We start from the raw sequence: 16,061 nt of genomic DNA on the forward strand, positions 1-16,061 counted from the left end.
ATTGCACCACTTTGCATACCTTGTTTATTCGTGTAGCCTGCCATCCAGATAGTAAATATGCACTTGCTTTTTGCAATTCATCCATTGGGTTATTATGGAATCAAACTAATCAAGAGTTCTAGACTTTGACGGGTTCTTCTTATTTGTTTTCATGTTGCTGTTCTCATGATTGCTGTATGAGATTTTTATAGACAATTATGCCTAGGGCCTTGAAGTTCTATCACTCCACATATAGCCACTTATATGTTTTCTTACTTGGCATATGTAACTCTTTAGGTATTTACAGCACCACTGGTCACTATATGATTAAAGTGTGAAAATTAATCTTAAGAAGAAGTTTATATTAGTTCAAATTTGCTCTGTGTGGATGTATTGTTCTGTTCCAGTAATGTTCTATTACTAAACCTTGAAGGGAAAAGATATCACCTATGGGGTCAAAGCCTGTTCCCCAATGGTATCTGCTGAAGTCTTTGCAAGAGACATATATACCCCTCGGGTCCCAGCAAGTTTTCACCAAGGTGGTAGGACCCAGCGATCCATTTCGCCCTTTTGCATACCTTGTTTATTCGTGTAGCCTGCCCTCCAGATAATAAATATGCACTTGCTTTTTGCAATTCATCCATTGGGTTATTATGGAATCAAACTAATCAAGAGTTCTAGACTTTGACGAGTTCTTCTTATTTGCTTTCATATTACTGTTCTCATGATTGCTGTATGAGATTTTTATAGACAACTATGCCTAGGGCCTTGAAGTTCTATCACACCACATGTAGCAATTTATATATTTTCTTACTTGGCATATGTAACTCTTTAGGTATTTACAACACCACTGGTCACTATATGATAAAAGTGTAAAAAATAATTGTAAGAAAAAGTTTATATTAGTTCAAGTTTGCTCTGTGTGGATGTATTGTTCTATTCCAGTGATGTTCTATTACTAAACCTTGAAGGGAAAAGATATCACCTATGGGGTCAAAGCCTGTTCCCCAATGGTATCTGATGAAGCCTTTGCTGGAGGCATATATACCCCTCGAGTCCCAGCAAGATTTCACAAAGGTGGTAGGACCCAGCGATCCATTGCACCACTTTGCATACCTTGTTTATTTGTGTAGCCTGCCATCCAGATAGTAAATATGCACTTACTTTTTGCAATTCATCCATTGGGTTATTATGGAATCAAACTAATCAAGAGTTCAAGACTTTGACGGGTTCTTCTTATTTGTTTTCATGTTGCTGTGCTCATGATTGCAGTATGAGATTTTTATAGACAACTATGCCTAGGGCCTTGAAGTTCTATCACACCACATGTAGCAATTTATATGTTTTCTTACTTGGCATATGTAACTCTTTAGGTATTTACAACACCACTGGTCACTATATGATTAAAGTGTGAAAATTAATCTTAAGAAGAAGTTTATATTAGTTCAAGTTTGCTCTGTGTGGATGTATTGTTCTGTTCCAGTGATGTTCTATTACTAAATCTTGAAGGGAAAAGATATCACCTATGGGGTCAAAGCCTGTTCCCCAATGGTATGTGCCGAATCCTTTGCTGGAAGCATATATTCCCCTCGGGTCCCAGCAAGATTTCACAAAGGTGGTAGGACCCAGCGATCCATTGCACCACTTTGCATACCTTCTTTATTCGTGTAGCCTGCCATCCAGATAGTAAATATGCACTTGCTTTTTGCAATTCATCCATTGGGTTATTATGGAATCAAACTACTTAAGAGTTCTAGACTTTGACGAGTTCTTCTTATTTGCTTTCATATTATTGTTCTCATGATTGCTGTATGAGATTTTTATAGACAACTATGCCTAGGGCCTTGAAGTTCTATCACACCACATGTAGCCACTTATATGTTTTCTTACTTGGCATATGTAACTCTTGTAACGGAAAGCAGATGATCAGGTCTGCCTTTTTGTTGATTAATCAAATCTAATCAACAAACAAAAGGTACTGATTAACCCCTCAAAACAAAACAACAGTGTTAGCAGATGCTCGGTCAGGTCCCCTGAGTTAATATCATCAACTCGAGAAGATATTCACACTGAAAAGGAAGGACAAAGTTCGCCACGCGGTTCCACGTGTGCACGACTCTGCATACACACACACACAAAACAGACTCCTTATCATGCCCGACCACTTGTGGTCAAAAGTACCTTTTTAAAATGTTTAAAATGTATTTCTTGCTGTGCTTATGATCCTTATACCCGAAATACGATATCTATAAGCTTTATTGATATGTAATCAGTTTAATATGCATGTAATCACGAGAAATCCTGTTTCTTTGTGTTGTTGACTAACAGAATTGTCATTCGCGGTATTGTTTTGTTCAGAAGAACACAACGGTGTTGAATATTTAGCACAGAATATTAGAGGATGCATTATTTGATTAATACCAGTTTTATAAATGTTTATGAACGAAGTTTATTCCGCCAAAATTAGTTAGAAGAGTCATGTATTGTGGTCATGTCCTTTCCAAATGAAAGGACATGACCACAATACGTCCTCCCAGGCGATTGGGTCACGCACGCAAGGGGGCGTGACTTTAGCTCCTTCAAAACACAGCGGGCTCTCTCACCTCACTCTCTCACCTCGCTCTCATCCTTCCTCCTCTTCTCCCGGCGCGACGCTTCCCCGAGGAACATCCTGGAAGGCCTCGGACAAACACGTTTGAGTCGTAGCAGCCGTTCTTTTGCAACTAAGTTATATTTGCGTCTTCCTTTCACGGGAGATGAATCTTATTTTCTGGTAACGTTACATCCACTGAGACCTTCTTAAGCTTCCCACGACGCCAGAAGACGCAGCACAAACAGGACAGAGGACACGCTTCCTGCCTTTAAGCATCACTCGAAAGAGAACAAACTTACAAGTAACGTATATCTCTCTAAAAGCTGATTCCTGGTGCCTCGTGGAATTAAGTTCCCTTTCGTCAGCAGGGAACTCCGACGCCTCGTCGGGGGAGTTCCCCTGACGAATTGGGATCACGCTAGGGAGACCAATTGCCTTCGAGTGAATTAAAACGAGCCAATGATCATTGGCATGCAAGGTTTGCATTCCGCGGCCCGCCTACCAGTGCGGGTATAAGGCGGAATCAAGCACATACACAAACGCTTTCTGCTTTGGAGCCGACCGGTTGTGTCCTCTCTGAGTGAATGAGTTTTAAGATTGTATTTATCTTACGCTCTACGAGTCTGCTGTTTCGGGAAGGGACCTCTCTGTGTTGGTGAGACGGCGTTTCAGCGACCGCGCGATTTCCTGTCTGCCGGCTGCGTCTACACACTTGTTAATTCAAAAGCTGTTTTTACAGCTGGTAAACGGTTGAGTGCGCACAGCGGGCTTGCAGTTTCCCCGCTGTGTCGCCGCGTTGGGTCCCTGTGTGCTTCAGCACAATAAAGAGAGTAATTTCTTCCTGAAAGAGCAACACGAGTGAAGATCGCGTCCTTTTCAGGATGACGTTTCACTCGTGTGTTTCTGGATGCGATCGTTCCTGTCCTTATTTGACGGCCACGTTCATTGTTTCACGTGCCTAATCAGTGTGTGAAACTGCGTTCGTGGGTGGTTATGTTCTCTCATGAGTGCATGACCACGTCGGCACGTTGTTCGTCTCCCCTTTTTAAAGGCTCGAGCCGCTCAGCGTGCCGTGTGCCGTCGAGCGCCGGTTGACAGCGTGGGTTGTCACGGCAACCCAACGCGCGTCGTTCGGCGCTCAAGATGCGTGGTCAAGATCAAGACTCGCGTGCCTCTATGAGGTGAGTCCCTTTGCTTGTTTCCCGATCTAGTTTCTCTTCTGGTGCACCAGGAGAGGGCTACTTTGGCAAATAACATTGGTGATCTGAGGGTTACAGTGCGGAATGTCTCGCCAGGTGAAAGACCCTCACGAGCTTCCCACTCCTCTAGCGCATCACAAACATGCTGAGACTGTGTTCGTGGGTGGTTTGTGCTCTCTACATGAGAGCATGACCACGTCGGCACGTTGTTCGTCTTGCCTGAGGGCTTGAACGCTCAGCGTGCCGTGTGCCAGCGATGGCCACGTTCACTGTCTTGCATGCCTGGTTGACGGCCATGATCGCTGTTTCACATGCCTAATCAGTGTGTTGAGATGGCGTTCATGGGTGGTTCATGTTCTCCCAGGAGTGCATGACCACGTCGGCACGTTGTTCGCCTCCCCTTTCTCGTAAAGGCTTGAGCCGCTCAGCGTGCCGTGTGCCGTCGAGGCTTTGAGTGGGATTTTGGTCCTTATCATGAGGGACCAAGCATTTCATTCGGGGCCCCAGGGGAGGACAGATGACGATTGCTACATCGGAGAGAGGGCTGTTATACTCTGAAAATGCTGAGTTCCTACTGTAATGTTGTGTTCTCATGCTGAAGGTTCAGACTTGACAGCCACACTTCCTGGGTCTAAAGTGCCTAGATGTGTGTGAAAAATTTTGGCAGTATGGAAGTATTTTGGTGCCAATATGGCAAGCCAAACATGCCTAAATCTGCAGAAGTTTTTCCTCTCTCACTACCCCTGCACATTCAGTGCACGTGGGTAGTTCTGACTCGGAGTAGAGCTGCGCTTTATGACTGGCCGTGATTAGTCACAGCGCTGGCCTTCGGTCAGACGATGTCCACACTGTGGTCCAGAAGCGCCTTAAAACCAGCCCGCTCGGAGTTCGTTTCCCCCCCAGCGAAAGGAGGGGAAATGACCCTGAGAGGAGCGACCCAGAGAGTGTGACGAAAACTGCTCTTTGGGAGTGTGTGTCATCACCACTCCTTCCCCCGGAGGAGGGCCGGGTGGAGAATCCTTTGTTAAATTTTTCTAGTTTCTGTTCCTCCGCCGACCAGCTGGTCGGTGGTACCCAAAACCTAAAAAAGAGCAGTTTCTTCCTCCTCTGGGTCATTCACGGTTGGGACTGCCGAACATGCAGTCTCTCCCGCTCAAGAGTAGGACGTCAGTGTGCGCCACCCTCGGGTCTCGCCACTCTCAGTCCTCTCTCCCCAGCTCTCAGATAGCAGTGGCGCCACCTCGGTCACGCCACTCCTGTCTGTCGCTGGGCGGGAAGGCGAGACCAGCAGCCGCCCTCGGGCCTTGCTCCTTGTCTCCTCCCCTTCCCTCGCCAGGCGACAGACCGCAGCAGAACACTCACGGGTCTTCCCTGCCGTCTGTCCCCCGGTGGAGGCAGGTAGGTGTTCTTCAAATACACACCCAGACCCCGCTCTCGGCCGCCACAATGCCACCAGAGCCGTGTCCCTGCCCTCCACCTCGCTGCCCCTCCGCGGGTACGCCGGTCGTGCGGGTGGGCTCGTTGCGGCGGTTTCTCTGAGCCTGGTTAGAGCTCCCGAGTCCGTCGCGCTGGCTCATCCGCACCAACCGGCTCGGCTATGCAATTCAATTTGCACGCCGGCCTCCCAAGTTCAGGGGCGTCCACTTCACCCATGTGCGTCCAGTGGATGCCCCAGTCTTGCGGAAAGGGATCGACGTCCTACTGGCGAAGGACGCGATCGAGCCGGTCCCTCCAGCCGATATGAGGTCAGGGTTTTACAGCCCTTACTTCATTGTACCCAAGAAAGGCGGTGGGTTACGGCCAATCCTGGATCTGCGAGTATTGAATCGGGCCCTGCACAAGCTCCCGTTCAAGATGCTCACGCACAAACGCATTTTCGAGTGCATCCGTCCCCAGGATTGGTTTGCAGCGATCGACCTGAAGGACGCGTACTTTCATGTCTCGATTCTTCCTCGACACAGACCGTTCCTTCGGTTTGCTTTCGAGAGTCGAGCATATCAGTACAAGGTCCTACCCTTCGGGCTGGCCCTGTCGCTCCGTGTCTTCACAAAAGTCGCGGAGGCGGCCATTGTTCCCATGAGAGAACAAGGCGTTCGCATTCTCAACTACCTCGACGACTGGCTCATTCTGGCACACTCGCGAGATGTGTTGTGCGATCACAGGGACATGGTGCTCCGGCACCTCAGTCAGTTGGGGCTTCAGGTCAACTGGGACAAGAGCAAACTCTCCCCTGTGCAGAGGATCTCTTATCTCGGTATGGAGATGGACTCGGTCGCCCAGACTGCGCGCCTCACGGAGGAACGCGTCCAGTCAGTGCTCAACTGCCTCAAGTCTTTTCAAGGCAAGTCAGCGGTTCCACTGAAACAATTTCAGAGGCTCCTGGGGCATATGCAGCCGCAGCCGCAGTAACGCCGCTCGGTCTGTTGCATATGAGTCCGCTCCAGCACTGGCTTTGCGATCGAGTCTCGAGGTGGGCGTGGCAGAGCGGCAAGTTCCGGGTCAGAGTCACCCCGAGCTGTCGCCAAACCTTCTCCCCTTGGTTGGATCCTGGGTTTCTACGGGCTGGAGTGCCCCTAGTCCAGGTTTCCAGGCATGCTGTGGTTTTCACAGATGCTTCTGCCAAGGGCTGGGGGGCCACGTACAAAGGGCATGCAGTCTCGGGTCTGTGGACGGGGCCCCAGCTGCATTGGCACATCAATTGCCTAGAGTTGCAAGCAGTACGCTTGGCCTTGTGTCGCCTCAAGGGGTTTCTCAGACACAAGCATGTACTGGTCCGTACGGACAGCACTGCGACCGTTGCGTACATCAACCGACAAGGTGGTCTGCGCTCCCGTCGTATGTCGCGACTCGCCTCCCACCTCCTCCTATGGAGTCAGAAGCATCTGAGGTCGCTTCGTGCCATTCATGTCCCAGGGGAGTTCAATTATGTGGCCGACGAGCTTTCACGTCAGCCTCCCCTTCCGGGAGAGTGGCGACTCCATCCCCAGGCGGTCCAGCTGATTTGGCGAATCTTCGGAGCCGCACAGGTAGACCTGTTTGCCTCTCCGGACACGACCCATTGCCAGTGGTATTACTCCCTGACCGAGGGAACTCTCGGCACGGATGCCCTGGCACACAGCTGGCCCCGGGACTTACGCAAATATGCGTTCCCCCCAGTGAGCCTTCTTGCACAGACACTGTGCAAGGTCAGGGAGGACGAGGAGCAGGTCCTTTTGGTGGCCCCGTATTGGCCAACCCGGACTTGGTTCCCAGAACTCATGCTCCTTGCGACAGCCCCTCCCTGGCCGGTTCCTCTGAGGAAAGACCTTCTCTCTCAGAGACGGGGCACTCTATGGCACCCGCGTCCAGACCTCTGGAAACTCCATGTCTGGTCCCTGGACGGGACGCGGAGGTTCTAGATGGCCTGCCACAGGCAGTGGTAGATACCATCTCTTCAGCTAGAGCCCCCTCTACGAGGCGCCTCTATGCTCTGAAGTAGAACCTGTTCGTCGGCTGGTGTTCTTCCCACGGGGAGAACCCACGAACTTGCCCGATCAGAGTTGTGCTCTCCTTCCTACAACAAGGGTTGGAGCGAAGGCTGTCTCCCTCCACCCTTAAAGTGTATGTGGCCGCAATAGCCGCACATCACGATGTAGTTGAAGGTAAGTCCGTGGGGAAGCACGACCTGGTCATCAGATTCCTCAAGGGTGCTAGGAGGCTAAATCCACCTCGCAACTTGCACCCTGTACCCTCTTGGGACTTAACTTTAGTGCTTAGAGCACTTCAAAGTCCTCCTTTTGAGCCTTTGCTGTCAGTCGAGCTTAATATCCTGTCCATTAAGACAGCGCTCCTGTTAGCATTGGCTTCCTTCAAGAGGGTAGGGGATCTGCAGGCTTTTTCGGTCGACGAATCGTGCCTAGAGTTCGGGCCTGGCCTTTCTCAGGTCATATTGAGACCCAGGCTCGGATATGTGCCCAAGGTTCCTACCACTCCCTTCGCGGACCAGGTAGTGAACCTGCAAGCGCTGCCCCAGGAGGAGGCAGACCCAGCCCTAGCTTTTCTCTGTCCTGTCCGGGCCCTCCGGGTTTATATAGACAGAACGCAAAGCTTTAGGACCTCAGATCAGCTCTTTGTTTGTTACGGAGGCCAGCAGAAGGGTAAGGCTGTCTCCAAGCAGAGGTTAGCCCACTGGCTAGTGGATGCTATCACCAGGGCTTATGAGTCCCAGGGTGAGCCCTGCCCACCTAGGTTGCGGGCTCACTCCACTAGGAGTGTTGCCGCTTCCTGGGCTCTGGCACAAGGCGCCTCGCTAACAGACATTTGTAGAGCTGCGGGCTGGGCGACACCGAACACGTTCGCTAGGTTTTATGGCCTACGTGTGGAACCGGTTTCCTCCTGAGTACTCGCTACGGCCAGTAATTAGAGGGAATAGGTGTGTCGGCTTGCGACGCCATTCCGTGAGCGGATACGTGCGTCTTTTTGCTCCGTTGGTTACCCAACAAACGGCTAACCTCATGAGTTCCTCCATCACCCCCTCCGGTGCCAGGCGTTGCGGACCGCCCGGCACCAGGTCTGCTACCTTCAGTAAGGAGTTGCTAGTAGACTGGGTGTTTTTCCAGTGGTCCCTGCAGCGACCCATGATTGCCACGTGCAGTTCAGCCGTGTCTTCCCCTTGACAGACTCATTCTGTCGTCCTTGTTGAGTATGCTCCTCCGGACTGGGACTACCTTCAAGGACTGCCATATGTTTCACTACCCTACGTGGTTAGTACATATGTGTATTGAGGGCCTTCCTCTAGGCTGCCTCAGCTTCCGCAGCGTTCCCCCCCATTATATCCTTGGGGTCGGACACGCTTTCCCAGTGTTATCCAATATCCACTGATTGGGTCTTGTGGAACAGCAGTGTGATTCCCTAGCTAGCTCCCGCAAAATTTCTGGAAACTGCTGCAGGGCTGTAGCTTAGCTGGGCGCTGGAAGGGGCCAGCACCATGGCGTTTTGGTAGGGATCCCAATTCGTCAGGGGAACTCCCCCGACGAGGCGTCGGAGTTCCCTGCTGACGAAAGGGAACGTCTCGGTTACGTATGGTAACCCTCGTTCCCTGAGTCCAGGGAACGGAGACGCCTCGTCCCGTCGCCATGCTGCTGTACCTTCGCGGAGGACTGGACACCGTTCGGCTCCTCAGCGAAAAGCGTTTGTGTATGTGCTTGATTCCGCCTTATACCCGCACTGGTAGGCGGGCCGCGGAATGCAAACCTTGCATGCCAATGATCATTGGCTCGTTTTAATTCACTCGAAGGCAATTGGTCTCCCTAGCGTGATCCCAATTCGTCAGGGGAACTCCCCCGACGAGGCGTCTCCGTTCCCTGGACTCAGGGAACGAGGGTTACCATACGTAACCGAGACGTTTTCTGTCTACAATAATTACCAGCTACTCTCTCTCTCTCTTTCTCTCTCTCTTCATATTTTCTCTCTTTTTCATTTAATTTATTTCTGATCACGTTATTTCTTCATGTTCTTGATTGTTTAAATGTTTGTTTTATTTGTATGCATTTTTACGTACGTTTATATTCGTAGCTCATAATCTCTAGTTTTACATTTTATTAAAATCCATAAAATACTTTTCACTGTCTCTGTGTTTGAAAATCCACCTTATAAGTCAATGAATCTAAAAGATCCAATTATAAGCTACAAAGCTCGATCTAGACTACCTTGAGTAGTTATTAATTCATAAACTCAGAAAGTTTGATGTTCGTGGCCAGAAGACAAAACTTTAGTGGAGTTTGTGAATACCCCCTTCTTAACTGTACTGACCTTACATCTACTCGCTGGCCGAGTTAAAGGTTGGTCAGACCAGTTACAGAACAAGGTAATCTCGATAATTGATAAAATAAATGTACATGCGACTTATGAATTATGACCATGAGTCATAAATATTAATATTCCCAGAATTCCCCATATTCTTGAGCTAATTCATATTTACCCAGAGTCGTATTCGTTACACTCTTTAGGTATTTACAACGATTAAAGTGTGAAAATTAATTGTAAGAAAAAGTTTATATTAGTTCAAGTTTGCTCTGTGTGGATGTATTGTTCTGTTCCAGTGATGTTCTATTACTAAACCTTGAAGGGAAAAGATATCACCTATGGGGTCAAAGCCTGTTCCCCAATGGTATCTGATGGAGCCTTTGCTGGAGGCATATATACCCCTCGAGTCCCAGCAAGTTTTCACCAAGCTGGTAGGACCCAGCGATCCATTGCACCACTTTGCATACCTTGTTTATTTGTGTAGCCTGCCATCCAGATAGTAAATATGCACTTGCTTTTTGCAATTCATCCATTGGGTTATTGTAACTCTGTAGGTATTTACAACACCACTGGTCACTATATGATAAAAGTGTGAAAATTAATCGTAAGAAGTTTACATTAGTTCAAGTTTGCTCTGTGTGGATGTATTGTTCTGTTCCAGTGATGTTCTATTACTAAACCTTGAAGGGAAAAGATATCACCTATGGGGTCAAAGCCTGTTCCCCAATGGTATCTGCTGAAGTCTTTGCAAGAGACATATATAACCCTCGGGTCCCAGCAAGTTTTCACCAAGGTGGTAGGACCCAGCGATCCATTTCGTCCCTTTGCATACCTTGTTTATTCGTGTAGCCTGCCCTCCAGATAACAAATATGCACTTGCTTTGCAATTCATCCATTGGGTTATTATGGAATCAAACTAATCAAGAGTTCTAGACTTTGACGGGTTCTTCTTATTTGCTTTCATGTTGCTGTGCTCATGATTGCTGTATGAGATTTTTATAGACAACTATGCCTAGGGCCTTGAAGTTCTATCACACCACATGTATCAATTTATATGTTTTCTTACTTGGCATATGTAACTCTTTAGGTATTTACAACACCACTGGTCACTATATGATAAAAGTGTAAAAATTAATTGTAAGAAAAAGTTTATATTAGTTCAAGTTTGCTCTGTGTGGATGTATTGTTCTATTCCAGTGATGTTCTATTACTAAACCTTGAAGGGAAAAGATATCACCTATGGGGTCAAAGCCTGTTCCCCAATGGTATCTGCTGAAGTCTTTGCAAGAGACATATATACCCCTCGGGTCCCAGCAAGTTTTCACCAAGGTGGTAGGACCCAGCGATCCATTTCGCCCCTTTGCATACCTTGTTTATTCGTGTAGCCTGCCCTCCAGATAACAAATATGCACTTGCTTTGCAATTCATCTATTGGGTTATTATGGAATCAAACTAATCAAGAGTTCTAGACTTTGACGGGTTCTTCTTATTTGCTTTCATGTTGTTGTGCTCATGATTGCTGTATGAGATTTTTATAGACAACTATTCCTAGGGCCTTGAAGTTCTATTACACCACATGTAGCAATTTATATGTTTTCTTACTTGGCATATGTAACTCTTTAGGTATTTACAACACCACTGGTCACTATATGATAAAAGTGTAAAAATTAATTGTAAGAAAAAGTTTATATTAGTTCAAGTTTCCTCTGTGTGGATGTATTGTTCTATTCCAGTGATGTTCTATTACTAAACCTTGAAGGGAAAAGATATCACCTATGGGGTCAAAGCCTGTTCCCCAATGGTATCTGATGAAGCCTTTGCTGGAGGCATATATACCCCTCGAGTCCCAGCAAGTTTTCACCAAGGTGGTAGGACCCAGCGATCTATTGCATCACTTTGCATACCTTGTTTATTCGTGTAGCCTGCCATCCAGATAGTAAATATGCACTTGCTTTTTGCAATTCATCCATTGGGTTATTATGGAATCAAACTAATCAAGAGTTCTAGACTTTGACGAGTTCTTTTTTGCTTTCATATTACTGTTCTCATGATTGCTGTATGAGATTTTTATAGACAACTATGCCTAGGGCCTTGAAGTTCTATCACACCACATGTAGCCACTTATATGTTTTCTTACTTGGCATATGTAACTCTTTAGGTATTTACAGCACCACTGGTCACTATATGATTAAAGTGTGAAAATTAATCTTAAGAAGAAGTTTATATTAGTTCAAGTTTGCTCTGTGTGGATGTATTGTTCTGTTCCAGTGATGTTCTATTACTAAACCTTGAAGGGAAAAGATACCACCTATGGGGTCAAAGCCTGTTCCCCAATGGTATCTGCTGAAGCCTTTGCTGGAGGCATATATACCCCTCTGGTCCCAGCAAGTTTTCACCAAGGTGGTAGGACCCAGCGATCCATTGCACCACTTTGCATACTTTGTTTATTCCTTTAGCCTGCCATCCAGATAGTAAATATGCACTTGCTTTTTGCAATTCATCCATTGGGTTATTATGGAATCAAACTAATCAAGAGTTCTAGACTTTGACGAGTTCTTCTTATTTGCTTTCATATTACTGTTCTCATGATTGCTGTATGAGATTTTTATAGACAACTATGCCTAGGGCCTTGAAGTTCTATCACACCACATGTAGCCACTTATATGTTTTCTTACTTGGCATATGTAACTCTTTAGGTATTTACAACGAATAAAGTGTAAAAATTAATTGTAAGAAGAAATGTATATTAGTTCAAGTTTGCTCTGTGTGGATGTATTGTTCTGTTCCAGTGATGTTCTATTACTAAACCTTGAAGGGAAAAGATATCACCTATGGGGTCAAAGCCTGTTCCCCAATGGTATCTGCTGAAGCCTTTGCTGGAGGCATATATACCCCTCGAGTCCCAGCAAGTTTTCACCAAGGTGGTAGGACCCAGCGATCCATTGCACCATTTTGCATACCTTGTTTATTCGTGTAGCCTGCCATCCAGATATTAAATATGCACTTGCTTTTTGCAATTCATCCATTGGGTTATTATGGAATCAAACTAATCAAGAGTTCTAGACTTTGACGAGTTCTTCTTATTTGCTTTCATATTATTGTTCTGATGATTGCTGTATGAGATTTTTATAGACAACTATGCCTGGGGCCTTGAAGTTCTATCACACCACATGTAGCCACTTATATGTTTTCTTACTTGGCATATGTAACTCTTTAGGTATTTACAACGATTAAAGTGTGAAAATTAATTGTAAGAAAAAGTTTATATTAGTTCAAGTTTGCTCTGTGTGGATGTATTGTTCTGTTCCAGTGATGTTCTATTACTAAACCTTGAAGGGAAAAGATATCACCTATGGGGTCAAAGCCTGTTCCCCAATGGTATCTGATGAAGCCTTTGCTGGAGGCATATATACCCCTCGAGTCCCAGCAAGTTTTCACCAAGGTGGTAGGACCCAGCGATCCATTGCACCACTTTGCATACCTTGTTTATTTGTGTAGCCTGCCATCCAGATAGTAAATATGCACTTGCTTTTTGCAATTCATCCATTGGGTTATTATGGAATCAAACTAATCAAGAGTTCTAGACTTTGACGAGTTCTTCTTATTTGTTTTCATGTTGCTGTTCTCATGATTGCTGTATGAGATTTTTATAGACAACTATGCCTAGGGCCTTGAAGTTCTATCACTCCACATATAGCCACTTATATGTTTTCTTACTTGGCATATGTAACTCTTTAGGTATTTACAGCACCACTGGTCACTATATGATTAAAGTGTGAAAATGAATCTTAAGAAGAAGTTTATATTAGTTCAAGTTTGCTTTGTGTGGATGTATTGTTCTGTTCCAGTGATGTTCTAATACTAAACCTTGAAAGGAAAAGATATCACCTATGGGGTCAAAGCCTGTTCCCCAATGGTATCTGCTTAAGCCTTTGCTGGAGGCATATATACCCCTCTGGTCCCAGCAAGTTTTCACCAAGGTGGTAGGACCCAGCGATCCATTGCACCACTTTGCATACCTTGTTTATTCGTGTAGCCTGCCATCCAGATAGTAAATATGCACTTGCTTTTTGCAATTCATCCATTGGGTTATTATGGAATCAAACTAATCAAGAGTTCTAGACTTTGACGGGTTCTTCTTATTTGTTTTCATGTTGCTGTGCTCATGATTGCAGTATGAGATTTTTATAGACAACTATGCCTAGGGCCTTGAAGTTCTATCACACCACATGTAACAATTTATATGTTTTCTTACTTGGCATATGTAACTCTTTAGGTATTTACAACACCACTGGTCACTATATGATTAAAGTGTGAAAATTAATCTTAAGAAGAAGTTTATATTAGTTCAAGTTTGCTCTGTGTGGATGTATTGTTCTGTTCCAGTGATGTTCTATGACTAAATCTTGAAGGGAAAAGATGTCACCTATGGGGTCAAAGCCTGTTCCCCAATGGTATCTGCTGAAGTCTTTGCAAGAGACATATATACCCCTCGGGTCCCAGCAAGTTTTCACCAAGGTGGTAGGACCCAGCGATCCATTTCGCCCCTTTGCATACCTTGTTTATTCGTGTAGCCTGCCCTCCAGATAACAAATATGCACTTGCTTTGCAATTCATCCATTGGGTTATTATGGAATCAAACTAATCAAGAGTTCTAGACTTTGACGGGTTCTTCTTATTTGCATTTCATGTTGCTGTTCTCATGATTGCTGTATGAGATTTTTATAGACAACTATGCCTAGGGCCTTGAAGTTCTATCACACCACATGTAGCCACTTATATGTTTTCTTACTTGGCATATGCAACTCTTTAGGTATTTACAAGGATTAAAGTGTAAAAATTAATTGTAAGAAGAAATTTATATTAGTTCAAGTTTGCTCTGTGTGGATGTGTTGTTCTGTTCCAGTGATGTTCTATTACTAAACCTTGAAGGGAAATGATATCACCTATGGGGTCAAAGCCTGTTCCCCAATGGTATCTGCTGAAGTCTTTGCAAGAGACATATATACCCCTCGGGTCCCAGCAAGTTTTCACCAAGGTGGTAGGACCCAGCGATCCATTTCGCCCCTTTGCATACCTTGTTTATTCGTGTAGCCTGCCCTCCAGATAACAAACATGCACTTGCTTTGCAATTCATCTATTGGGTTATTATGGAATCAAACTAATCAAGAGTTCTAGACTTTGACGGGTTCTTCTTATTTGCTTTCATATTACTGTTCTCATGATTGCTGTATGAGATTTTTATAGACAACTATGCGTAGGGCCTTGAAGTTCTATCACACCACATGTAGCCACTTATATGTTTTCTTACTTGGCATATGTAACTCTTTAGGTATTTACAAGGATTAAAGTGTAAAAATTAATTGTAAGAAGAAATTTATATTAGTTCAAGTTTGCTCTGTGTGGATGTATTGTTCTGTTCCAGTGATGTTCTTTTACTAAACCTTGAAGGGAAAAGATATCACCTATGGGGTCAAAGCCTGTTCCCCAATGGTATCTGCTGAAGTCTTTGCAAGAGACATATATACCCCTCGGGTCCCAGCAAGTTTTCACCAAGGTGGTAGGACCCAGCGATCCATTTCGCCCCTTTGCATACCTTGTTTATTCGTGTAGCCTGCCCTCCAGATAACAAATATGCACTTGCTTTGCAATTCATCTATTGGGTTATTATGGAATCAAACTAATCAAGAGTTCTAGACTTTGACGGGTTCTTCTTATTTGCTTTCATATTACTGTTCTCATGATTGCTGTATGAGATTTTTATAGACAACTATGCCTAGGGCCTTGAAGTTCTATCACACCACATGTAGCCACTTATATGTTTTCTTACTTGGCATATGTAACTCTGTAGGTATTTACAACACCACTGGTCACTATATGATAAAAGTGTGAAAATTAATCGTAAGAAGTTTACATTAGTTCAAGTTTGCTCTGTGTGGATGTATTGTTCTGTTCCAGTGATGTTCTATTACTAAACCTTGAAGGGAAAAGATATCACCTATGGGGTCAAAGCCTGTTCTCCAATGGTATCTGCTGAAGTCTTTGCAAGAGACATATATACCCCTCGGGTCCCAGCAAGTTTTCACCAAGGTGGTAGGACCCAGCGATCCATTTCGCCCCTTTGCATACCTTGTTTATTCGTGTAGCCTGCCCTCCAGATAACAAATATGCACTTGCTTTGCAATTCATCCATTGGGTTATTATGGAATCAAACTAATCAATAGTTCTAGACTTTGACGGGTTCTTCTTATTTGCTTTCATGTTGCTGTGCTCATGATTTCTGTATGATATTTTTATAGACAACTATGCCTAGGGCCCTTGAAGTTCTATCACACCACATGTAGCAATTTATATGTTTTCTTACTTGGCATATGTAACTCTTTAGGTATTTACATCACCACTGGTCACTATATGATAAAAGTGTAAAAATTAATTGTAAGAACAAGTTTATATTAGTTCAAGTTTGCTCTGTGTGGATGCATTGTTCTATTCCAGTGATGTTCTAT

The sequence above is a fragment of the Scardinius erythrophthalmus genome (assembly GCF_964197995.2).
Source record: "Scardinius erythrophthalmus genome assembly, chromosome: 7".
Classification (NCBI taxonomy): Eukaryota; Metazoa; Chordata; class Actinopteri; order Cypriniformes; family Leuciscidae; genus Scardinius; species Scardinius erythrophthalmus.